Here is a 27,567-nt window from a genome sequence, read left to right as displayed (position 1 = left end):
TGGACACAAGGAAACATGTGAGAGGGACTATTGCATTGCACTAATATGCAATGGTGATTTGGATTAGAGCACATGGCAGCTGTGAGAAAAGAGTCATATCCACTCACCTAAGAGGTATCTAGGCGGGAGAATTGACAAGGTGTGCTACCCGATAGATGAGCACGTTAAGACGAAGATTTATACCCATGCTAAGATTTCTGGTTTCTGATTGGGCACAGTATATTATTATTTATTGGAAAGTGCTTTAAATAATGGCAGAAGAGCATACTTGGTGGGAAATGCAAATTCAAATTTGGCAATGCTGACTTCAAGATATTTGAGAGCTATCCAAGTAGAGAAGGCCAATAGATGGTTGGGTTAGACTGGTTTGTTGTTCAGCAAAAAATACATGTTGGACATATGTATATTTGTGAGTTGCATTTATGGGATAAAGATGAACCATGACATTGATTACATTGCTTGTGAATGGTATTAAAATAAGGACTGAGAGAGAACTATGAGGCCTCGCAGCATTTATGGAACTAAAAGATGAAGAGAAACTGGTTTAGAAAAGGGGAAGGGGCACCGGAAATCAAATGTGTAGTGCTCCATAAGCCTATAATTCTCTTGAAGCATGGAGTGGTCAAATGTGTTACAAGCTGCAGCAGAGAGATCCATAAACATAAGGACCAAAATGTTTCCATTACATTTATTGAAATAGATACTATGTGAGATATTGGCAAAAGTATTATTTATGGAGTAGAAGAGAAGAATCATAATTTGAGTCAGTTATGGAATGAGTGGAAGGGATGAAATGATTATAGTTGGTAGGGAAAAATTGAAAGAAAATTCTGGGTAAACTACATTGCTTTCTTGCTTTGTTTTTCTGTCTTCATGTTACTTGAACTTGCTTCAAAGAAACCTTGGTATTGGATAACAACAGAAAAATAAAATGAAACCAAAAGTCAAAGAAAACCATGCTTGGCATATTATGACAAACCATCTAAAACCAAAGATGAGAAAAATGTGAAAGTGTCATATATATTTGGGGGCCATGATTTAAAGACTAGAGATGACTCAGCAGAAGACGTGGAGTCCAGGTGACAGTAGAAAACATCTTCAATGTAATAGCAAAAGTAGCTATCAACTCAGAACTTTATATCTAATGAAAATATCCTTCAGGAATGAAGGAGAATTAAAACATTCTGAGTTGTAGGAGTTATAATAGAATTAGTTGCTCCAAAAGAAATGCTAATATTATTATTTAGTCTAGAAGAAAACTATACCATAGAGAGAGTTGGAGATTTAAGAATAAAGGAAAAGCCGGGATCCCTGGGTGGCGCAGCGGTTTGGCGCCTGCCTTTGGCCCAGGGCGCGATCCTGGAGATCCGGGATCGAGTCCCACGTCGGGCTCCCGGTACATGGAGCCTGCTTCTCCCTCTGCCTGTGTCTCTGCCTCTCTCTCTCTCTCTCTGTGACTATCATAAATAAATAAAAACGTAAAAAAAAAAATTAAAAAAAGAAAAAAAAGAATAAAGGAAAAGCCATGGAAAGGAAAAATATCTGAGTAAGGAAACACTATGTTTTTTTCTTCCTATATTTTTCAAAGTATGAAGAGTACTGAAAGCAAAAATTTTGACAATGTTCAATGTTTTGCAAATGTAATATATGTATGACAACTATGACATAAGGGTTGTATAAAGTAAAAGTCATTCTATGATTGTAATATTTCCAAACTTCAATTGATTTGGTAAAATAATAATGTCAGACTGAAAAATTAGATAGATGTGTGTATTATCACCCCTAGAGTTACTTCTAATAATACAAGTAGAGAGAGCCTAAACCAATACATAGACTGATTAAAATAGAATACTAAACATATTTAAATAGTCTATAATAAAAGGGTATACAGAAGAACAAAAAGAACATATAAACAGAAACTTTTTTAAAGTGTGAGACCCAGTCTAATCATATCAATGTCCCATTAAATACCAATGGCCTAAAGACAAGGACTCAAAGTCAGAAATTGTCAGACCGAATAACATTAACAAAACCCAATTTTTGGGATTGTTCCCCATTATTTGAGAAACATTACCATTATTTCCAATGAGTTGTCAAACACACTTGAAATATAATGACATGGATGGATTAAGAGCAAAACACAATGGCAACAATATAACATGTAAATGCTAATCAAAATAAAGATGCAGTGGCTATATTAATATGAAACAAATTCAGAAACAAAATGACAGAGGGAAAAAAAAAGAACATTTCATAATGATTAAATGGTCAATTCATCAATAAAACATGGGAATCCTAAATGTTTACCCAACAAAAGTATTCAAGAATGCATAAAGGAAAATAATAGAACTGAAAAGAAAACCAGACAAGCTTATCAATTTCCTCAGAGACTTTAACATTCTTCTCCCATCAAATGATAGGAGTAGACAGAAAGTCAGCAAGTATATAGGAGATGTGACAACCAAAACAACCTAATTAATCAACAGATGACACTCAAAATTCAACATTTATTTATCATAACAACGTCTAGTTCACTAGAAGTTTCTTTAAGTTCCTGGAAAGCATTGACAATAATAAGAAACTACAACTGGCATAGACTTAATGGTTATTTTTATCCCCAGATCACAAATATGGCAACACAGTCCACCACCACCAATCCTAGTCAGCACGTTGAAATAGTGATGGTAATGTTTAGACCTCTATGAGAGAGAGAGAGAGAGAGAGAGAGAGAGAGAGACTAAGAGATATACTATATACTTCATACCCTATACAAAATTAATTCAAAACAGATCATGCACCTAATTAATACACAAAAATATAGAAAAATTCAAACAAAACACTGGAGAAAATGTTTGTGGCATTTGGTTAGGCAAAGAGATCTTAAGATATAAAACCAAAATCACAATCTATAAAAGTAAATGAGACTCCATTCAAATTAAAGACTCCATTAATATTTGCTCTGTGAAAGAAAATTGCTAAGGGAATGGGAAAACGAGCCATAAAATGGGAAGAAATATTTTTCTGTTATACATGTCTGATAAAACACTTGTGTCCAAAATATATAAAGGTCTCTTACAAAATAACAATATAAAAATAATTTAAGTTAAAAAGAGAGAGCAATATAGTCAGACACCTCAGGAAAGGAAATATACAGATGGCAAATGACCATATGAGAAGATGCTCAACATTATTAGCCTTAAAATAAATGTAAATTTAAACCACAACAAATACTGCTATACAATTATTAGAATGGCTACAGTTAAGAAAGAAAAAAAAAGAAAAATGAAAATACTGAAATCCAACAAGGATATATTATATAAAATTTTAAGGCATATTTTCATTCATTGTTGGTGGGAATACAAAATGTTTGTCAGCTTATTATAAAGTTAAACATGGATTTACCATATTACTCACGAATCTCATTCCTAGACAGACCCTTTGGTAATTTCTACCACCACCACCACCCTCACTCATGTGGTAAACATCAACCACTTTCTGTCACTAAAAATTAGTTTGTATTTCTAGAAATTGATAAAAATAGAAGGTTGAAGTATATACCTTTCTGATGTCTTCCACTCAGCATGCCTAAGTTATTAAGATTCATCCACGTTGCTAGGTGTATCAATAGCTCATTCGTTTTCATTGACTAGTATTTAATCATATGGAGATAGCTTATTTTTTTTAATCCATCCTCTCTTGGTAAACATTGTGTGTGTTGTTTCCATTTTTTGACTATTACGAATAAAGCTGCGATGACCATTTGTGTATGAGTCTTTGTACGGACGCATGCTTTCATTTCTCTCTGTCAAAAATGTAGAACTAGAATGGCATGAATGTATGGCAGATGTATATTTAACTTCCTAAATAAACCATCAATTTTTTTTCCCAAACAGATGGTACCATGTTACGTTCCCACCAAGAGTATATGAGGATTCCAGTGCCTTCCGGCACTTACTATGATCAATCTTTTTCACTGTAGCCTAATTCAAGTAATGGTTTCTCATTGTGGTTTTAGACTGCATATCTCTAAGGACTAATGGTACCAAACATCTTTCTTTTTTACCTATGCTTATTCGTTATTATATATATATATATATATATATATATATACACACACACACACACACACTATATTTACTATATATATGTATTTACTATATATATTTACTATATATATTTACTATATATATTTACTATATATATTTACTATATATATATATATATATATATATATATATATATATATATTATGCCTGATCAAATCTTTTGCCCATTCTTCATTATGTTATCTGCAGAGTCTGTTTAAAGACCGGTGACAATTCTAGTCCATGGTTATGCTTCTGAAAGCCAGACAGTTGGTAAAGCCACACGTTTTTGAAGCTCAGATGGTGCATTACGGCCACCACAACCATTTCTGAAAGTTAGTCAGTCAATCAACGATAAGCCCACCTGGAGAAGCACATTCCCATACTTCCATAGCTGACATAGATCCCCTCCTGACTATAAAAGCCTTGAACTCTACCCTTTCCAAATCCCTATTAAGATAAGCTTCCTGCCTTGCAATCAGGGAAACCATGCCTAAAAAAAGCACAGCTTTGCCTCCTTAAGTAAATAACAAATTCAGGGAGCCTGGCTGGCTCAGTCAGTGGGACATTCAACTCTTGATCTCAGGGCTTGAGTTCAAGCCCCATGTTGGGTGTAGAAATTACTTTAAAAAAATCTTACAATGTAAGGAGTGAATTCAGTTTTTTTTTTTTTCAAATGTTGAAGGGCGTCCTCTTCCTTCCACACCATTTAATTTATCTAATTTTTTTCAGTATGTTTTGTGATTTAGGAGAAATCTGTTTTTTCTTTCCTCAAAGAAAGAAAATTTCTTCCTCAATGTTTGTGAACGAGTCTTTCTTTCCCTACTTATTTAACTATCTTTATCATAAACTAAATTTTTCTTTCTTTCCCTACTTATTTAGCTATCTTTATCATAAACTAAATTTTTATATATTCTTGACTCTACCTGAAGCACTTAATAATGGTTTTCTTTGCATTTAAAATAAGTTTTTTTTTTTTTTCTGGAAAAGCAGGTGCTCATTTGCTACCAAACTGCCATCCCCTTACCACTGGAGTCTTTCTTAAAAAGTCTCACATAATTTAGAAATTGAGCTCTGATACAACCAGAGGCACTCAGCTTATTTATCTTATAGCTGCATGCTTTTGGCTCTTCCATTTGATCCTGTAGCAGCCTTTTATAAGACTCTTGAGCTTGGTCGTAGAAAGTAGCAACAGAACAAGTGGATTGCAAAAGAGAAAAAGCAATGCAGAAGAGAAAAGTAGAGAGATGCTTACTCTCATGGCCAATCAGGAAATTTTTATTTCCAACTCAGAGTCTGTGATGTTTCATAAAATCAGGGATGTTGTTATTTTTCACTGCCTACCTAGCAACTAGAGGGATGACTTGCCTGTGATAGACATTGAATATTTGTGGGACGAATGAATGAGTGAATGGGTGAGTAGATGATTTTTGTCTTCCAGTTTATATTTATGTGAAACACATAACAGGATCAAAGTAAAATACATTATTCTTTATTATGAGTGATTACAAAGTGGTTGGGTGGAGAGTCCCACAAATAGTATTTGTGAGTTAAATATAAAAGTTATACTATAGCATCAGTATAACTTCAGATTAGAAGTTATTATTTGCCAATCAAGTGGTGTAGACTGTGATGACCTGGAGAGTTGTAAGTCACTGTGGGCTAAGGCAGTCTACACTCGCTAGATACAGATGTACATCTGGGTTCTGAAAGGATATTGATATTTTTTTTAACCATGAAGCTCCCTCTTCTGATCTTCTTAAATGTGGTATTTGTTGCTGCTTCTTCCAATTATTGTTTTTTTTTTTTCCATTAAGTAGCAGCTTGGTCACCTACCAGCTCAGGGTAGCACTGGTCCCTTGTGAGAAGAGCTCAAAGGCCAACCAGAAACGAACAAAGAAAATGTTGTTCCCAGATTCTTATTTTGAAAAGGAGTCAGCACATTCTCATTCTGTTCTTCCAAACATTGTCATTTCCCCAATTCTTAACATCTTTCAAACCTTGAAGATAATCTCTTTGGAATATAATAGTTAATTCACTCACAGATACACATATTGTACTCTCTTTTTGTTCTTTTTATTGCTACCCAAATAATTGCAGTAGAGTACAATAATTTGATATATTAAAAAGAACCAACCAGAAGAGATCAAGGAGACATAAAATGAAATGTGATGTAGTATCCTGAATTGGACTCTGGAACAGAAAAGGAACATAAGTAGAAAACCGGGTGGAATCCAAATGAGGTCTGAAGACACTACTAATCGTTAATAATAAGGTACCAAAGTCAATTTCTTGGTTTTGACAGAGGCACCATGAAAAAAGTAAGATGTTAGCATAAGGAGGAGCTGAATGAAGTGGATACAGGAACCCTTGTATTATCTTTGCAGCTGTGCTGTAAATATACAATCGTTCTAAAATATGCTTATTAAAAATTCAATAGGTAACCATGCATTTCAGTAAGCATATTGGAGTATTTTTAAATTCATTATCTTATCTTTACTTCTAAAGCGAGACAGTTTTATTCATCATGTTCTGTTTGTTGCGTGTAGCGAGTGGAAAGAACTCCAGAAATATTTCCCAACTGAATTATTGAAGATCCAGGAATGTATTTGTAGTTGTCCAACAGAAGACAGTTGTACCCTCCACTGTGGCCACTAGGTGGAAGTATCAGCACATCAGTAAAAATCCACTCTTCCATCCGAAGTTAAAAAAAAAAAAAAAATCCAACCCAACCCTTTGAAAACAAACGACCTTTGAAAAATGCTATGATATGTCATTATTATATAGATAGTCGGAGGGAGGGGATCCCTGGGTGGCGCAGCGGTTTGGCGCCTGCCTTTGGCCCAGGGCACGATCCTGGAGACCCGGGATCGAATCCCACATCGGGCTCCCGGTGCATGGAGCCTGCTTCTCCCTCTGCCTGTGTCTCTGCCTCTCTCTCTCTCTCTGTGACTATCATAAATAAATAAAAATTAAAAAAAAAAAAAAAGATAGTCGGAGGGAGAATTCCTAGTATGGTGATGAAGATCAAGAAAGATACAAACTGGCTGTGGACAGGAATCCAGGATACTAAGATATCCAGAAATAAAGTGGAAAAAAAAAAATCCAGCCATTTATTTTAAACATTTCCAGACGTGAATCTAAGTGTAGTTGGACCGATAGCACATCTGGAGAATTAACAGACATCTATCTTTCCCCAGACATAAGTGTAGCATGCAATGTCTGAACCTACCAAGGCACGGAAGTCTAAAACCATCAGCACGATGCTTCAGTGCCTCAGTATGGGTGATGTGTTTAAGTACAGACAAACCATTTAGACTGGATGCTACCATTTACAGGACCAATCTGCATTCTTCCTGCCACTTTCTTTTTACACCTTGAATCGTTCAGGAAATAAAAGCACTTTCTGCTATTGGCCAATGCAAGGTGTCACTAGGAAGGCGATCTCTAAAACCCAAAAAGAGGAATTAAGAATAGATTCCTATCTCCAAGAGGAAAAAAAAAAAGCTGACTTTGAGGTTTCCAATTCATTAATTTCATTTGTTAGTTTGAGCAATCAGATATTTGTTATGACTTGGATACTGGGCCAATCAAATTCTCTGTTCTCTGTGTAAACTTTCTCCCTAAAGATTGATACAGGTAGGAGAGGCAACCAGGACTGTTTTCAGAAAGATTATATGAGACATAAGTCGGCACAAAGGGAAACCTAGTGATTCAGCCATAATTTGACAAATTAATATTTATGGACTCACTGCCACGGACCACATTATGTTAGATGCTGATGGTACTGAAATACACAAATAATGAGCTGTCCATTTTCTGGAGTTATCACAAAAGTTATAAAGCTCTTTAGATATGTGTCGTGTGTAAAATACATCTTTACCTGCTTTTCAAATTAAAAGATGCTAGAAATCTGAGAATTTATTCCTGTCCCAGTTGTCAGGAAAATCCATATCGATACTGGCTCTTTTATTTTTCTTTTAAGGATTTTATTTATTCATTCATGAGAGACACAGAGAGAAAGGCAGAGACATAGGCAGAGGGAGAAGCAGGCTCCCTGCAGGAGAACCTGATGCAGGACTCGATCCCAGGACCCCGGAATCACGACCTGAGCCGAAGCCAGAAGCTCAACCACTGAGCCACCCAGGTGCCCTCTACTGGCTCTTTTTTTTTTTTCAATAATAAATTTATTTTTTATTGGTGTTCAATTTGCCTCTTTTATTTTTTATTTTTTTTAATTTTTTATTTATTTATGATAGGCACACAGTGAGAGAGAGGCAGAGACACAGGCAGAGGGAGAAGCAGGCTCCATGCACCGGGAGCCTGACGTGGGATTCGATCCCGGGTCTCCAGGATCGCGCCCTGGGCCAAAGGCAGGCGCCAAACCGCTGCGCCACCCAGGGATCCCAATTTGCCTCTTTTAAATAGAGAAAATCTACCATCCACAGTTGAAACATTGAACATTTAGTGCTAAACATACAACACTATTTGTCTCTAGCAATAGGGTCTAATTACTTTTCTTTATTTGCACATATATTTTCTGCAGTTGAAATTTAGACAATGTCTGAGCAACACTTCCCACATACACTGCCAACCACAGCCATGGCAATGGTGCGCATTTCAAAAAGATGCATTTCGTTTCCTTGTTAGTGATGTCCAACCACCACATTCCCCATTATACTCTCCTTTGCTTTATGTCCATATCCATCTATTTAATCTTTATCCAGGTTATTTGGAGCAGCAGTTCCCATAAGTGGAATTTTCAGGGATTAGGCTTAATAGAGCCAGTCCTATAATATCTGCAGACTTAAGTGTGTAGTTAGAAAGCTGTTCCTCAGAAATGTAGACAACTCTGTGAATCAAGTTCTCCCAACCGTTAGACAATTATAAGACAGCATTTTTGGTAAAAAAAAAAAAAAAAAAAAAAGAAAGAAAAAAGAAAGAAAAGAAAAAAAAGAAAAGAAAAAGAAAGAAAAGAAAAGAAAAAAGAAAAGAAAAGAAAAGAAAAGAAAAGAAAAGAAAAGAAAAGAAAAGAAAAGAAAAACACTTGGATAAGGACACCTGGGTGGCTCAGTGGTTGAGCATCTGTCTTCGGCTCAGGTTGTGATCCTGGGGTCCTGAGATCGAGTCCTGCATCAGGCTCCCTGCACAGAGCCTGCTTCTCCCTCTGCCTGTGTCTCTGCCTCTCTCTCTGGGTCTCTTATGAATGAATAATAAAATCTTAAAAAAAAAAATAAAAAACCTAGACAATGACTTCTGGACACTTATGATTGAGAAAGATAAGATGTAATATATGCTCTGGAAAAATTCTGCGAAGCCTTACTCTGTGGGTAGGAGGCAGATCAATGGGCTTCTATGGGGCAACCTCCCCAACAAGGGAGAGGAGACAATCCTACTGACCCTTCAGCGAGGAGAAGAATGAATGAGAGGCCAGGAGGGTGGCAACAGATGCAGTGGTGTGTGATTCCTAGACATAATCTAGATTTTTCCTGCACACATTATATTTTACATATTTAACATATAAAAGGAAAAAAGTGTGAATCTAGATTGTTTTTGTTGTACTGTTTTTGTTTGGGTTTTCTTAATATAGCAGAAAATTTTAGTTACTTGACGATATACTTAAAGGCACCTATAACAAACAAATAAATGAGAAAATAGCATTTCATCCTGTCATTTGTGCCCAGAAATATGTCCAGTGTGGGGACAGACAAATGTTTCAATATAATTTTTCACTGTTCAACTACTTTCCCTGATGCTGTGTCCCTGGAATCTGAATTCCCACAAAAACAGTCCTATTTTTGTTTTGAAAGAAAAGAAACAAAGGTTAAAGATTGCATTGTTTGATTTTTTTTAAGAACTGTTTCTTGACTGATTCCTTTTCAGTTTTGTATATACACCATTAAAAAAAAAAAACTAATGAATTTCTGAAAATACAAAAGAGCAGCTTGTTCTGTTGTCTATTAACTCCCAGAGCATTCAGGTTGCCGTTCTCTTATATAATCTCTGCTTGTCTTATTCCCAAACATTGATTTTTAAGTGCAACACGTTGGACTTCATCACGTCTATGCTCCTTGAGAGTTTGCTCTTGTATTTAATTTTTTCTTCTAGATAGAAGATAATTTTGGAAAAGAAACCATCTGAACGGCCACACAGCTAAACAAAATCTGCAGAAAGTGGGTTGTTACTGGAGGCATCTTACCCAGAAGTTTCTGTTCTGTAGGGTTATGTGTTTGGGAACGTCCCTGTAATGCACTGACCAGTTCTTGGCCAGGACACAGTTTATACCTGATGGAGAAGGAATAAGCAAAGGAGAAAGGATGATGAATGTGTGCTCGCTGCTGCAGAAACCCTTTTCCAAAGGACTAACACTAACAAAAACAAAGGCGGGTTAAAAAAAAATGTGGTGGGCCTCACCCTCGGACCAGGTGAGTTTACAGATTCCCCACCTCCCCTGGCCATGCGTCAAGAAGGCTGGGCCATCCCTGAATTCACAGCCAGGGTGGTCGTCTGTGTGCAGAATGTAAAGCAAACAAGGGCAAGCTGTAGCCAGATGTGGGGGCTTTCAGGTTCACTGGCGGTTCCTGGGGTACTTGGAGTCAAAGCAGCTCACGCAGGTTCTTGCTTTCCACCAGGAAGCTTGGAGACGTGGAGGCTACAGGAATCTGATCAGCCTTCCGTCCCCAAACTGGCCTTCTTATGCAGCAAAGGACATAGGATCACTCCTCCAAGACTCCTATGAATGCCTGTGAAATACCAGCAACTGTGTCTGAATCTCACATCCCTCCAAAAATCTGATAAGCCAATGGATCTACCTGATGGCCCAAGATCCAGTAATATATTTCCTGTGAGGTTGTGTCCATGCCCTTGTCTGTACACGGATTTCTGGAGACGTGCCATCAGTCCTTTCTACTAAGTAGAGATCATTTTTGGTTATTACATCTTTAGAGAAATGGAAAGAAAATTCTTTGCAGAGGCATCTCATTGTCTCTGTCCCTCTTTTCTCCACACCCAGCTCCAAAATCAGTAGCTTTGTTCTACTGACTTCTGACCTGTTCTTTCATTTTGAATTTATTTCCCTCTAACCTCAGATATCACCTCACAAGCAAACACCAGGAATTTTAAAAAGCATATTCAGGAACATGGTGTTGTTATGTTAAATCAGCCTCGCATATTGATTAGCATTTGCCTTACCTATGAATTTAAGGAAGAGGTAAGAGTCAGTTCTTCTGGTTCCGGAAGATTCAGTCCAACCTTTATGTTCAAATGTCCAGGGTCACTTATCTCTCCTTTCTTCTTTCTTTTTCTTTTTTTCTTTTGTTTCTTTTGTTCTTTCTTTCTTTCTTTTTTTTTTTTTTTTGGAATTCTTTGTAATTTGACTGATTCACATTATCTCTGTGTCTCATTTCTAAAATTACATCCTGAGTTGGGTGAAATAAAAAAGATACAATTACGATCGACTAGAACAATGAACTGATTTTTGCAAGTCATTCCCTTTCCAAGCAGGCCTTGAACTTACCTTTGAGCACTGAAAACTTTATTGATGTTCTTTCTCTAGGTACTGACCAAAATGAAACCAAATTTCATTTTACCTCATTGCGAGTCTGTTTACTAAAGTCACTAAATCACCCTGCTTCTGACCTCAGCTAGAAGTTCAAACCCTTTTTCACAGCCATTAACTTTTTCAGCGTCCCACCATGCAGATGTGCCTTCTCTGGCTTAATCTTTTCCATACTGGATGATACAGCAGGCCTCCACCCGATGTGGGCTTTGTGACAGCAGGAAAATCTCATCCATCAAATCCAATGTCCCCATTTTGTTTGCATATGATAAATTCAAAATACTTATTTTGCATGGCAAAGAGTCATAAGTTTGCTGGCAATTAAAATTGGAGACATGGGGAACGTACGTCTCTCAGGTCTCACCAATCCCTTATTTCTTTGCACACTTGTTAAATTCACATGTGAGTCAAATTCACATAGGAGAGTCACAACTATCTATGGTCTCATAATGCCTGTCCACTAGCACAGCACTCTAAATCATTTTTCACACAAAACCGTGTCAAGGGCTGTGTTTGCATATCTAAACTAAGAAAGAAAGGAGAAAAGCAATAAACTAAGAAATTGGAGACCTAAGCATATTTTTTGTGTGTGTGTATTACAAGTGGGGACAATTGCATTTTGTGGTTCTGAATCATTATTGGACTTTTTTAAAAGCAACACTGAAGGTTAACATGTTTATTGTGCATTGCCAGACACTAAGTGCTGAGATATTTATTTACATTTTCTGTTTTGATTTTTCCCTAACGTGATGAGATGGAAGAATTATCATCCCATTTACCAGATGAAAAAATGGAAGAACAGATGCTTTAGAAAAATAACTCAGCCTCCTCTTCTATTCTATTTGGTCTCTGCATTAAAATTTTCAGTCTTTGGGTGGGTACATATAATTACGGGAGATTCAGAGGGCATAAAGTATCTATTTTGTATTTCTTTTGGGAAAATAAAACTATATTCCGACTTTGATTCTTTCAGATGGAAAAGTGATTTCTTTGGAATGTTGAATGATTTAGTTAACCATGTAGAAAGGGTTGCAACATTTGTCCACAGAATGGAAGGCTTGCAACTTTTCTGTGTCCCTCCCTCAACGTGAATATTCGTGAAGAAATTTGGGAAACATTTTGTGTAGGTGCAGATAACATTTGGAGTCTCATTGGCTCTATTGTTCCTTGGAGAAAATGTAATTGTTGATTCTTAACTGATCGTTTAAAAATTAAATTCCTCCAAATTTATTCTATTTCTAATTGCAGATTCCAGCTGCCATTGGATTGGGTTTTCCTGTTGTTTACTTGTTCCCAAAGTCTCTGTAAAAGATTTTATTTCTCTAGGCAACCAGCTGGTTTTTCACATAGATAAGGTCAATTAATTTGACCTTTGTTTCAATATGAAATGCATAATAAAAGCTAGTGCCCCAAAGACCGGATGTGGCCTTTCAGAAAAGCTACTTGCCAGGACAGGGAACAATAATTTATTGCCTCATAAACCCCAGTTGAAATGCTTGTTGCTGAGCATGGCAATGACAAGGAGACTGTGTGTCTTTATTTATTTATTTTTTATTCTGGGCCATAGAGATGGGAAAAAGAACCCAGCACCTGTACTATTGAAGATGAGAAGTGGCAGGGGCAAAAATAGGGCCGTTGTTTCTTTAAGGATCTGGGGACTCTAATTTGCATGTGTGTTTTTCCGCAGCTTGTTTGCCACTGACAAAAATTCATAAATACAGGCTCAGAGAGTTTATTATTGACTTTTGACTGTAAGAGCTCATTATTAAAACAAACTTCCCAACTCAGGCTCTGAGAGCTGTGCAAATTCATCCTGCAGCAAGGTATGGAAAAGAAAGTTGAAATTGCCATTTATGATCAATATCAAAATGACTAGTATCTGCAGCTTGATTGATTGATCGACCCAGGAATCCAATTTTAACAAATTTATGAGGATTCAAACTTTTTTGAAAAGATTTTATTTTTTTATTTGATTGAGAGAGAGAGAGAGAGAGCTCAAGAACGCACAGGGATAGGGGCAGAGGGAGAAGGAGAAGCAGGCTAGACACGGGATCCCAGGACCCTGAGATCCTGACCTGAGCTGAAGGCAGATGCTCCACCAACTGAGCCCCCCAGGCACCCCAGGATTTTAACTTTTATAATCTAACTGTATTACCATCATCCTGTATACCATTAACATCTCTCACATGTGGTATGTTAAGAGTGTTTATTCATTCCTTCACATGAATGTGTTATGATTGACATTTGTATCTAATATTTTTCTGTTTATTTTATTTTTTTAAAAAAAGATTTTATTTGTTTGAGAGAGAGAAAGAGAGATAGTGAGAGAGAGCACAAGCAGGAGGAGGGGCAGAGGGAGAGAGAGAGAAGCACACTCCCCACTGAGCAGGGAGCCCAGCACAGCTAGATCCAGGGACCCAGGGATCATGACCTGAGCCAAAGGTAAACACTTACCCAACTGAGCCACCCAGGTGTCCCTATTTTTCTGTATTTAAACAACCCTAGATGAACTCCTTTTACTTAAATCTATCATCAGCCCTTTGATTACATCTTAGAAATGGGCTCATCTAAGTCAAAATATGTAGCTATTTCTTAGGCTCTTGTTAATGATTTAATAAGTGTAATTCATCATCTCCAGCCTCCATGTATTCAGAAATCCAGTATTTTAGTGTTTCTTTTGACACTGGGCTTTTCATATACCTTGAATGATGGCACGCCGTAGAAAATACTTGCTCCTTAGGATGTGCCGTTCATTCCTAAAACCAACCTTTTCCAGTTCTGCAGATGCACTCACTGGGAAGCTTTTCACAGATGCATCCATGCAATTTTTGGAGACCTGGTGGCAATTTGGATAAAGAGCACTTTCTGTGTAATAATGCAATAGGATAAGAACGCTTTCCAAGTAATAATGCAATAGGATGAGTAATTCTGTGTTTCTAGAGAAGTTTACAGTGCACAAGGTACCACCGTCTTTGGTGTGGAAGAAACCCAGAAAGAGCAACCAACAGGGATGGGTTTAGAAAGAGCACAGGAAGGAAAATGAAATGACGCCAAAGACAAAAACTTATTTCAAAATTTTAGCACAGCTACTTGCACATACTTCTGATGAAAACATAAAATAGAGCCACCTTTCTCAAGGGTCAATGGCAATACCCATCAAGGGCTTGCATTGCAGATACTCTGGCCCAGCAAGAACAATTTGAAGCATTTATCCCAACAAAAGCATTTAGGTATTCCGAATGACTATTTTAGCAGAAAATAGTCTGCACAAATAAAAATCGTATTTATGTATTTTTAGAGATTTTCATAGGTAGACAGACAAATAATTCATACCATGTATTTTGTTTGCAACCAGCCTCTGCACTTATTCAATGCATCCTAGTAGTGGTTACTTCTTGTGTGTGATTTTATGGTGATGCTAAGTTTTATTCTTTTTCAAAACTCCAAAACACACAAACGTGTTCTGTTTTTAAAAGAAAAAGCTACCACTAAATGCCTTTTTGCAATATCTACAGATGATTTGATATCAGATCTTTAAAGGGAGGGGGGAATCTATTTTCCTATGTTCCTCCATCCAGTTCTCTCTGGCCCTTGGCCACCAACACCTGGACCTAAGGTGAGTGCCATTAACACTATATTTCAAATATATTATTACTTAAATAGACTTTTTGTTGACCAACTTAAGAACCTAACCACAGGGCAGCCCCAGTGGCTCCACAGTTTAACACCCCCTTCAGCCCAGGGTGTGGTCCTGGAGACCCAGGATCGAGTCCTGCATCAGGCTCCCTTCATGGAGCCTGCTTCTCCCTCTGCCTGTGTCTTTGCCTCTCTCTCTCTCTCTCTCTCTCTGTGTGTGTGTGTCTCTCATGAATAAATAAATAAAATCTTTTTTTTTTTTTTTTAAAGAACCTAACTACAATATATATCATTGGTTCCATGGAGAAAAATGTGTTTCAGTTTCCAAAAAGCTGACATAAAAACAAATTCAACACAGCTTCTTTGTACATTGAAAATTGCTTATATTTTTTCTTCTTTTTAAAAATATTTTTGAAATCTTTTTTGATGTTTTTATTTATTTGTTTTTAAGATTTTATCTGACAGAGAGAGCAAGAGAGCACAAGCAGGAGGAGCAGCAAAGGGAGAGGGAGAAACACATTCCCTGTGGAGCAGGGAACCCAATGCAGGGCTCCACCCCAGTGTCCTGGGATCATGACCAGAGCAGAAGGCAGAAGCTTAACTAGACTGAACCACCCGGGTGCTCTTTTTTCTTGTTTTTACAACTGAAAGCAAGTTGGCTCTGAAGTCATTAATTCCTGAGGGTACAGTGCACCCACAGCTAGAAATTGTGACATGGACTATTTTTGATCTCCAGTGAAGAAAGCCTTTTTCTAGATTCTGGTCCTATAAAGAGCATTCCCTTCAGGGGGCTTTCTTTATAAATTTATTTTTAAGGTCATCGATTGAAATCACAAACTTACTGGTGTATATATATGAACTATGCCACTCCAAAATCCCTAATCTTATTTCTTTCTGGAGATCAAGCTTGCTCAAAGGAAGACTGTGGTCTAACCAGCTGGATAGATCCCATTGCGGCAAAAACTCACCAAAATATTGTCAAATGCGTTTCCGCAGTAACTCTCAGGTAATAAGCTGAATGTCTAGCTGTCCGCGTCCACACTTCACTATCTGATTCTGAATAACAGTTGGGGCAGGTCAAGAAGAAGAGGTTAAGATACACGACAGCAAAGAAAGAGAAGGAAGAGCATAAAAGCTCTGTTGAGTCTCAGGAACATAAAACTCTCAGTTGTGTGCAGCAAAATTCTCATGACCCCAACGTTGAACTTTGTAAATAGGCTTGGCATCAAACTCCTGCCTGGAGAAAATAAAGAGGAAAAGAAAGGAGGGGAGGAAAAGAAGAGGAAGAAGAAAAAGAAGACCCTTGCCCTGCTCGACACACACACATACAAATGCATCCACATATGACATGCATGCACCATTAATTTTGCAAGGATATATGCAACTGGCTTATTGTACACCAAATTATCAAATCTCAAGCTGCTGAGCACAGGATGAAACCAGTATTCTTTCATTTGAATCGTGACCCCTCTTATGTAGTGCTTCTCCCTAGGGCTTTTAAGATTTTTTGACTAGATTGAATTTGGAAGAATGATGGCAAGGTGGATGGACCATCCCCGGCCACATTTCTTGGAGGGGCTATTTCTAATATGTCAGTATTCTAAACTCCATAATAGGTGAGGAGAAAATAAAATGGATGATGAAAGTCCAAAATTTAAGTCTTGGTGGATTTGACAGTCAGCGCAACTAACTTACTCAATTTAAGTCTGATTCATTTTGTAGGTTCTATTTTTGTGTTTCTTTGCTTTAAAACTGAAAGTAGTGGGGCACCTGGGTGGCTCAGTGGTTGAGCATCTACCTTCGGCTCAAGGCGTGATCCTGGGGTCCTGGGATAGAATCCCATATCAGTCTCCCCACAGGGAGCCTGCTTCTCCCTCTATGTCTTTGCCTGTGTCTCTCATGAATAAATAAATTAATTAATTAAAAAAAACGAAAATAATATGTGTTTCTTTCAACTATTATGAAAATCGAAAACCATGCATACCAAGGGACCGGGCGTTTGGAGAGCGGAGTTCAGGGCCTGACTCACAGTCAGTACACAAAATAAACATTAGACAGATACAATTATTATTATTATTACAGGGCTATTACTAATTTAAATCATAGACCTGGTAAGGATGGATCCCCACATGTGTGAACCTAGAGCTTAGCTACTTCTATTTTTTTTTTTTTTTTTTTTAGTACAAAAAAGTGGTTCTTTTCAGCACACAGCAGGAAACAACATATTGCCCTCCTATGTTCTATAGTTAGGAATTTTAACCTATGATTTTGTTTGTTACTAAAATGGGAGTTTTCATCAAATGGTTTGGAAGTAATTTTCCAATATAATTGCATACAGTTTACCCAATTCCGTTTAAACTCATTCTACTACTGATCATGCTGAGAGATACAGCAATAATGGGACCCAGGGCAACGGAATAGTTGAGAAATTTGTCATAGGGATGGGAGCTAGCATCTATTTGACTTGTTCTATGAAAGTTCTTATGTATTTAACTGTGACTTAGACATTTCTATTTCAGTGCTGAATGCTTCTTTCTGCTTTTCATCTATGTAATAGTTAAATTCCGCGGAGGTAAATAATTTCTTGGAGATTTCTCTACGATCAAATTAACCTGTCCTAGCCAGTAACATACTTGCTTGCAATACATTTTCTACAATTAGTAGTATAGAGGTCCCTTTTGATGAAGAACACTGATATCGGGAAATGTTAGGAATACCTTGCTAATACGGAACTATACCTACAAAGCAGGACACTTTATATGATGCATGTAATGTAATTAAGTAATGTACAATACAAGAGAGAAAGGGCGTGCATACAATTTTAGTTGTGATTGTCACTGGGATGGAAGATAATAGAATTTTTCCTTGGGACAGATGGAGTAGGAAGTGTTTGCTGAGAGGATAGCGTAAGTTTTGGAGGTTTTGGAGTTGAAAGTCCTAGCTGTGTCACTTAATAACTTTAGAAATTTCAGCAATTAACCATTAACACTCTGTGCTCAGGTCCCCTCATCTCTGAAATGCAGGTAACCTTAATAATGTCAGTGTCTACAATATAAGACTGATGTGAAGATTGGGCAAAAATGGAGTTGACAGAAATATATATATATATTATTATCCCTTGATATTTATTGATATCAGCTTTGACATTTATGAAGATTATTTTCAATAATTTCAAGATAATATATTCCAACCTTAACCAGCCTCTTCCTCATATAACCCAATGAACATCTATCATCTTTTAATATTTTCTATTGTACAAAATGGCTTCCTTCTTGTCTTACTCTTTTGATTTCATTCTTTGCATTCTTCTGGTCACTGGTTTACCTGTTATGTTGTTTGATCTTTGCCTCCTCCCTTGGGACTTACTTGAAGTTTTTGTTTTCATTGACTTTTTAAAAAAATTCATCTAGGTTCCTTATTAACATTTTTTGAACAGTTAACTCATTTTAAGTTAGATTCTAAATTAGGCCACAAGATTCACGTGCCCATTTCCCCTCAAATGCTGTAATTTGATCATCATAAAATTACACCTGACTTCTCAACACCCCTTTGACCTTATGACAAAATACTGTTCTGCCTCTTTGTTCGCCTGGGTCTTCTACTTCTTAATAAGTTTCTATATAGTAGACTTTTGTGTTACGGATTTTTTGAAGTACCAATAAGTCTGATAAAAACATGCGAATATGCATATTTACCTTCTTGTTTTCTTTCATTTTTAAACAAAAATGATTTTGTATTTTAGTAGAGAATGATCTATTTCTCTGGTGTAAATCCTTCGTTAACTCCTCTGGTTTCATTCCATTCTAATTTTTCCAGAGACATATGTTCACTTCAGTTTTGTAATAATTTTCTACTAGTGCTTATCCCTTTCTTTATTTTAATATTATCTCTTTTCTCCATCAGTTTTTCCTTTTCCCTTAAAAACAAATAAGCTTAGTATATGTTTGTTGAATCAATGAATAAATACGCAAATGGATATTAAGTTTTCATGGCTTCTATTGGTCACCTGATTGCATAAATCCATTAAAGAATATGACATGATTAAATAGTAGGTATCTCTGAGGAATTTTTAATAGGGATTTCTATGAGGTATAAGAAAATTTTCTTATTATTCAATTTATTCACTAACTACTTTGTCTAATCCTGAAACTCCAGGGTTAGTTTTGTTCTTTGATGATTTCCCAAACACCTGAGGATTTATGAATTTGAAAGCCAAGTTTGGCATTTGTAGTCTGAGAGTTTTAGGAAGGCTTCCCATTTCCGTAGACAACTTGAATGACGTAATCATTACAAAAGCAGAGTCCGATTGGAAATGTTTCTCTTTTTAAAGGAAATACGAGAAAAGCCTTTGGGAAGACTAAGCAAGCTCTTTTGAGAAGATATTTCTTTACAAACTCTTATGCTAAATGTTATATGGTGTGTTTTCGTTTGTTTGATGTTTATTTTATTTATTTATTTTTAGAGCAGCTTTAGGTTCACAGCCAGATTGAGGGGAAGGTATGAAGATTTCCCCAGAAATCTGACAGAAGCCCTTGTCCCCACCTGTGAATAGCATCTCCTGTTATCAACCTCCCCTGCTAGAGTAGTACATTTGTTACAGTTGATGAACCTATGGTGACCCATCAACATCCCCCAGAGTCCATAGCTTACATTACAGTCCACTCTTGTTGTACATTTTGTGGATTTGGACAAATGCATAGTGACATGCATCCATCACTATGATGTCATACAGAATATTTTCACTGCCCTAAAAGTCCTTGTGCTCTATTTATTCCCCCATCTGAAGCCTCGACAACCACTGATCTTTTTACCATCTCCATCGTTTCTCCTTTTCCAAATGTCGTGTAGTTGGACTCATGCAGCATATTTGAGGGTGGTGTGTACTGAATCCCTTCAGTTTTCTGTCTTCTTTTCTTTTTTTATTTTACTATTTTTGATCACTTTAGTTCTGCAACTTCATCATCACATCTTTTTCTTCTGATTAACCTTGTTTTGCTTCACCTGCTCCTGGGTTTTTAAACAGTCTATACAGACTTTCACAAATAGAGACCCTCAGATATGTTGACAAAATAAAAATCACTCCTAGTCTCACTGTCCATTGATGGTCTTTATAAACATGACTGTGTATTTCTCTCTCTCTCTCTCTCTCTCTCTCTCTCTCTTTTGCTAAGTATAATTCATTTATGTGTATATAAACAAAACTCATTAATAATATATAATGGGAGGCTTTGCTAATTAAGCATCCCTACTCTGCAGTGTCAAAGTACCCTTTGCTTGTCTATCCAAGCACATTTCTCACACATTGTACGTTTCTTATGTGTTTATCTCTTCACCTGTACACAAAACTCCACATTCAATTTGTTTTTGTTATTGAAACCTGATGAATAATACGTGTTCACTCTCAGTTAATTAAATCTATGTTTCAAAACCTTTCTATTTGTATCAAAAGAAGTGTATCAAGGAACACATATTTCCTAAGAATCTACTGTATAATTAGCCCTTTGCTAAGTGCTGGGTATCATACAAAAGAAATAATGGCCACGCTAAACACAAACATAGAGGAGGAGAACGAAGATCTGGAATCCAAAGACAGAGTGATTTGCTGCATATGTTGTCTCTAGTGGCATGAATAAATTCTTTTATTCTGCATGTTGCAAATGAGGAAATTGAACTTAATGTCTGCCCCACAAAACTATTTTGAGAATTTCCAAAATTAGTGCTTTCACAATATGAGGTCAGATGATAAGAAATAGTAATACCGTTGCCGTAATTTAGCATGGCAATACATTTACAATTCAGTGAATGCAGCATAAAGCATCTTCAGTTCTTATTAATGATGTAAAACTTCAACTCGTTCTTCTCTCAGCAAACTTGTAAATAAAAGCTGTCAATGAGATTCCATCCTGACTTAATACATGATATATATTCATACTTTCCGGAAACCTTGATAATGCTTTTTACTGAATTGGATCTCTGACAAAAACAAGGACATTGCTTGGGAAAAAAACAAAAACAAAAACAAAACAAAACAAAAACAGCATTCTTGATGAGATTATTTTAAAAAGAAATGGTTTGTCTACAAAGAGAGCACCGAGACATTAAAAAAGTAAATTAATAAAAAGTGCATTATTTGATTTTAAAGTCTTAACACTTAGATTGATTACTGAAGCCCAAGGAACTACCATATACTTCCAGACATACTTTGAAAGACATACTTTCACAGTCTTTCATTTTTGTACAGTATTAGCTTGATGTTGGCAAAATCTCCAGACTGACCATTTTGTGACCTGAGTACTTCTCTAGAGAAATTTGTACAAATCCTGTGAGTTTTAATATTTATTCTGCTTATTTAATATGTAACTTAGCATTTTCACAGTGAATCTTAATTGGTTTTTTCTTAATATTTAATCCTCAAAAATGTAGAACATATCTCAGTTAACTATTATGTAGCACTAAATGTGTCCTCAATAAGACCTAAACAGAAATCACATTTTAAAAGGGATCACCAAAGTATATATTCATATATATTCATAATGCCTCATACATATTCCATTACATGGTGATTTTTTTTTTTTTAAAGATTTTTATTTATTTATTCATGATAGTCACAGAGAGAGAGAGAGAGAGAGGCAGAGACACAGGCAGAGGGAGAAGCAGGCTCCATGCACCGGGGGCCCGACGTGGGATTCGATCCCGGGTCTCTAGGATCGCGCCCTGGGCCAAAGGCAGGCGCCAAACCGCTGCGCCACCCAGGGATCCCACATGGTGATTTTTTTACTTGTTTATGCAACCTTCAGTGTTTCCCTCTTATGATAAAATTCAGCATTCCCCTGTAATTCAGGAATTCTCAGTGATAAAGTTCCGCTTTAATTAGAATTGAGATTTGTAAAGAAAGAGACTAAGCACAGGAAGTTATTAGAATAACAACATGACAGCTGGAAAAATTTCAAATGGACTGATAGGACATATTAATGGATCCCAAATGTTTTTATTTTTTTCTTCAATTTCTGTGTTTCCACATGAAAGCTAAAGAGAATGGTTTAAGCTGAAGCATTACCTCTTTAGAGCAGATAAAATAAACAAACAAACTTAAAAAATGACAAAACGTAAGAAAAACTATTTTTGAAATAGAATATTTTGATAAAATCTTTCTTTTCCTGGCTGGTTCATATTGATTGTTTATGGTGATTCCACTCATTGACTTTTTCCCTCTGCATTTTGCCTGTGTAAATAGTATCCAAAAAGCATTTTTTTTTTTTTGGATAGCTTATTGTGTAATTGTATATATTCAGTTAACCAGAATTGAATCAAAGCAGGGTCATTAAAAAATTTATCTCCAGCCATCTTTTCAAACACAAGAGACTAGTCTCATGATTATGTAATGCAATGTTAATAACCTTCAATTTTTCACTTTGTCTGGTTATACACTGCTATGTGTTACTATTAACAACCATTACCAATATAATTATTAGTTAACATATTCTTGAAAAAAAATTTTCTTGAGTATTTACCATATGTCAATTAATAAGCTAAGGGAATTTATATAAATTATCTTATTCAATTCTTTAAAACTGGTATGAGGCAGTTACTACCATCCCAATTTCAGATTCACAGAGGATAAGTAACTCATTTACGTTCTCACAACTGTAAGAGATCAATCACATGCGGAATTAAACTCATGTCTATCTGAACTATGCCAGCTCATGTCCTAAAAACATACTTAGCAGATGGGGCAGGTAGATATGAGGCTCCTTTTGCAGACATGAAAACAATGCACTTACTACAAGTTCTCATCACTCAACTTGCTCATGAACAGTCATCAAACTCTTAGGAAAGATTGATTTATTGATTGATTGATTAAACAACTGGTAAGCTTTCTCACTTCACCATAACTGCTTTGTAATTTATATTTGCTCTTTAAAATATCTGGGCACTTATTTTGCATAGTGGCAGCTGTCCTATGATAAATATTAGTTTAAAATTGGATACTAAATTCCCATCCATGTTTGTCTGTGATTTGTCCTCCTGATGCAAACAAGTATTCTAAAGAAACGCAATGTGGTCCAGCATTGGGCAATCGGTAGTTCAGGGAACTACCCCAAGAGAAGGTAAACACATTCCCTGGTGTTTTGCCTGGGGACATATGTTCAGACTTCATGGCAGAGCAAAGTGGAGGCCAGGGAGAGGAGAAATGTCTTTGAGTTGATGAGATAAAGACAGGGAGTTTCAGGCTGCTGCAGCAATGTGAATTTGCAGAACAGATCCTGGAAATTAAGGAGTTGCATCGAGAGGAAGGTCCAGATCTACACGAGGATTTATCAAGGGAGCTCCACTGAGAGAATTTGTGCTGATGCAGGGCAAGTAACTGTGAGGTACAGCAGAAATTGCTTCCTGCAGAGATGAGAGAGAAACGGTGACACCAAAGGTTTTTCAACAGTGGAAATGGAATTTTGGCCCAGGAAAACTGGAGAAATGTCTCTGCGAAGCTCAAGCATTCAGGTAAGAGCCCAGAAAAGTCACAGCTTAGTGATAAAGACTGTCTTTTAGAATAAAGGCCATGCCCTAGGGCTCAATTGAAAACTGAAATCTCGGTGTTCTCAGAAATAATAAAACAATCAAGCCTCACAGGAATAATAGGATCTGCCAGTAGCTTAACTGCCTGTCAGGAAAAAAACAAAACTGAAAACAAAAATAAAAACAAAACCAAAAAACACCCCATTATTTTAAGAAAGATGGCATAATACAGACGCTTTATAATATATCGCCATAATGTGCAGACTATAATAAAAACTACTAGAACTGTGGGGCACCTGGGTGGCACAGGCGGTGAAGCATCAGGTTCTTGGTTTCAGCTCAGGTCATGATCTCAGTATCGTGATATCGAACCCTAAGTCGGGCTCCATGCTCAGCTTGGAGGCTGCTTGAGATTCTCTCTCCATCTCCCTCTGCCCCTCCTGTTCCTGCTTGCTGTCTCACTCTCTCTTTCAAATAAATAAATACATCTTAAAAAAATATTGGATATTCTTTCCTGCTTTGTCAAGTATAAGTGGACCAAAGAGTTGAGGGCCCTTTTCTGGATTCTCTATTCTATTCCATTGATCCATGTGTCCTTCTTGTGCCAGTACCACACTGTCTTGATGACCACAGCTTTGTAGTACAACCTGAAATCTGGCCTTGTGATGCCCCCAGCTCTGGTTTTCTTTTTCAATATTCTTCTGGCTATTCGGGATCTTTTCTGATTCCACACAACTCTTAAGATTATTTATTTCAACTCTGTGAGGAAAGTCCATGGTATTTTGATAGGGATTGCATTGAACATGTAAATTGCCCTGGGTAGCATAGACATTTTCACAATATTTATTCTTCCATTACGTGAGCATGGAATGTTTTCCCATATATTTACATCTTCCTCAATTTCTTTCAGAAGTGTTCTGTAGTTTTTAGGGTACAGATCCTTTACCTCTTTGATTAGGTTTATTCCTACGTATCTTATGGTTTTGGGTGTAATTGTAAATGGAATTGATTCCTTAATTTCTCTTTCTTCAGTCTCATTGTTAGTGTATAGAAATGCCACTGATTTCTTTGCATTGATTCTGTATCCTGCCATATTGCTGAATTGCTGTATGAGTTCTAGCAATCTTGGGGTGGAGTCTTTTGGGTTTTCTATATACAGTATCATGTCATCTGCGAAGATGGAGAGTTTGACTTCTTCTTTGCATTTGAATGCCTTTTATTTCTTTTTGGGAAAAAATTAGGGAGGAAAACAAACCATGAGAGACTCCTAACTCTGGGAAACAAATAAAGGGTTGTGGAAGGGGAGGTGAGTGGGGGTAGGGGGTAGTTAGGTGACAGGCACTGAAGAGGGCACTTGATGGGATGAGCACTGGGTGTTATACTGCATGTTGGCAAATTGAATTTAAAATAAAATAAAATAAAATAAAATAAAAAGACAACCTCCAAAAAACAAAAAGAGGGAAAGTTTAAAAACATTTGAAAAAACCAAGGTTGAAAAAAAATGAACAGAGACTCAGTGGCCTGTGCAAAAATAGAAACTGGTTTAATATAGGTGATTGGAGACCAATATAGGAAGGGGAAAAAGGGAGGGCAGAAAATATTTTTGGAGGGGAACCTGGGTGGCTCAGTGGTTGAGGTTCTGCCTTCAGCTCAGGGCATGATCCTGGGGTCCTGGGATCAAGTCCCACATCAGGCTCCCTACAGGGAGCCTGCTTCTCCCTCTGCCTATGTCTCTGCCTCTCTCTATGTGTCTCTCATGAATAAAAATATATTTTTTAAAAATCTTAAGAAAAAGAAAATATTTTTTGAAGACATTACCTATTCTCAGGGGGAAAAATCAAGTTACATATCCAAGGAGTTCAAGGTAAACCAAGTAGAATAAATACCAAAAAAACCATACCTTGGTGTATCACAATCATACTGCTCAAAGCTAAGAAAAGGAGAAATTTAAACTCTGCCAAAGGAAAAGAAAGATTACAGCTGGGGAAATTTGATTTTATTATATGAAATCAACTGATTGCTCATTGATGTCAACAGATGCTAGAAAACAATCAAATTGTGTCTTTCAAGTGGTGAGGGAAGATGTTGACCTGGAATTGTGTATTCAGTGAAAATATCCTTCAAAAAATGATGATGAAATTAAGAGAATCCCAGCCAAACAATAGAGGAGAATTAATTGCTTTCAACTTTTTACAGATGTGAAAAGGATTTCTTCAGATTGAAGAAAAATGTCATTTGGTGGAAACAGTCACAAGGGAAATACACTCTCCTGAGAAACCCACAATGGGGTACAGCAAGGATCATCAGACTATGGCCTGTGAGCCAAATCCGGCCTGCCAACGGTTTGTGTAGTTTTATTGGAACGGAGCCACACCTATTCATTTGCATACTGTCTATGGTGGCTTTTGTGTTGCAATTGCAGAGCTGAATTGTGAGAGATGGTATCTGGCACTTTACAGGGGAAAAAAATTGCCAAGTCTTATCATAGAGAATAAGAAGTGGAAACCATGATAAAATGTTTGTCCATGGACAAAATACAATATACTACAGCACAAATTAATGCATTGAGGAAACCCAGGGTTTAAAAAAAATTAGGCTATTTGGAGATTTTCACTGGGGAATTGAGAGATTGAAAAAGTGAAAAATGTATGAACCTTAACTAAAAGGCTTCTCCCCAGAGTCTATGCATCCGCTAGGACAGAAGAATAGCCAATGGTTCTTTGATGCTGCCCAGAGTTAGAGACAAGATGTGGTATAAAAAGTAAGATTCTGTTGGTTTTATCAGTTTTTAAGTTTACTTCAAGGCAAAGGGTATTTTGAATTATGTTCCCCCTTTCTACACAAACTAAGTAAATAAATAAAGGACTTGCGGTTGGTTTATCCTGTGTTCAACTTTTTTTTTTTTTTTAAGACTTATTTCCGTAAGGCATTAGTTCTTGAAAAAGAATTCTTTCACAGAGAGGAGATTTGTGGCCAGATTGGTCTATCAGACTTGCACGAGCACAGGTGGGAGTTTAGGGAAATAAACAGCACCCATAAGGACCTGTTGATAAATTTGAGCTCAGGCTTTTCCATCCCTTATATTCTCTTTCCTTTCTCTCTCTTTGCACATCTGTGACACTGGAGTTTGGCCCAGAGGAAGAACACACAGTTGAGATAAAGAGATGTGTGCCAAGAGAGCCGAATATTCGGATCAGATGGGATGCAGATGAACATCTGTGCCGAGAAAAGAAAGCCAAGGGTGATATTCTTCAACATTGAAATAACTGTGCAGAGTTCTCCCCCTGTAAAAGCTCCCTCTTTTTTGCTCTGAATTTTTCGCTTAAAGAAGTAGCATCTCTTTGTATCTGCACTTAAAGCTTGTCTGCCCACTAGTCCGCAGGTGTGTGTTTGTTTCTCGCTTCGGTTTACCAATCCAAAGGCATAGGCAAACCTCCTATTATATTTGTATCCATGTTTAAAGTGGGCTTGACAGTCAGATTTTTGCACTGACAGGCGCACAATAAAAATCATGTACTGTTACTGGTTTTCTAGGCAGAATTATTTCATAACAATTATCTTCAAATCTCCAATGTTCTGTGTGCTCCAAACCAATTGTCTTTATATTAATAATTAAGTCGAAGTGACAGTGGATGACAGCTGCAATTGGTTTCATTTGTGAAGCAAGCACTGCTTTCACTATCACCATGGAATCATTCTGGCTGGGTGTCAGAATATTTAAGCCATTGAATGTAACCAAATTTGTAGTCAGACAAGGTGCACATTTTCAGGCAA

The 27,567-nt window shown here is 36.9% G+C and overlaps 1 long non-coding RNA gene across 1 annotated transcript; it reads left to right on the top strand.

Annotated features, from left to right (window-relative positions):
• LOC144285367 (uncharacterized) lies at positions 1-27,315 on the top strand. The gene is made up of 3 exons (XR_013353643.1): positions 1-114; positions 25,990-26,135; positions 26,920-27,315. It is a non-coding gene; the product is annotated as an uncharacterized LOC144285367 (long non-coding RNA).
• The last annotated feature ends 252 nt before the right edge of the window (positions 27,316-27,567 follow it).

The sequence above is a fragment of the Canis aureus genome, chromosome 16 (assembly GCF_053574225.1).
Source record: "Canis aureus isolate CA01 chromosome 16, VMU_Caureus_v.1.0, whole genome shotgun sequence".
Classification (NCBI taxonomy): Eukaryota; Metazoa; Chordata; class Mammalia; order Carnivora; family Canidae; genus Canis; species Canis aureus.
Note: the sequence above shows the minus strand (reverse complement) of the source record. Positions and strands in the feature narration are given on the sequence as shown.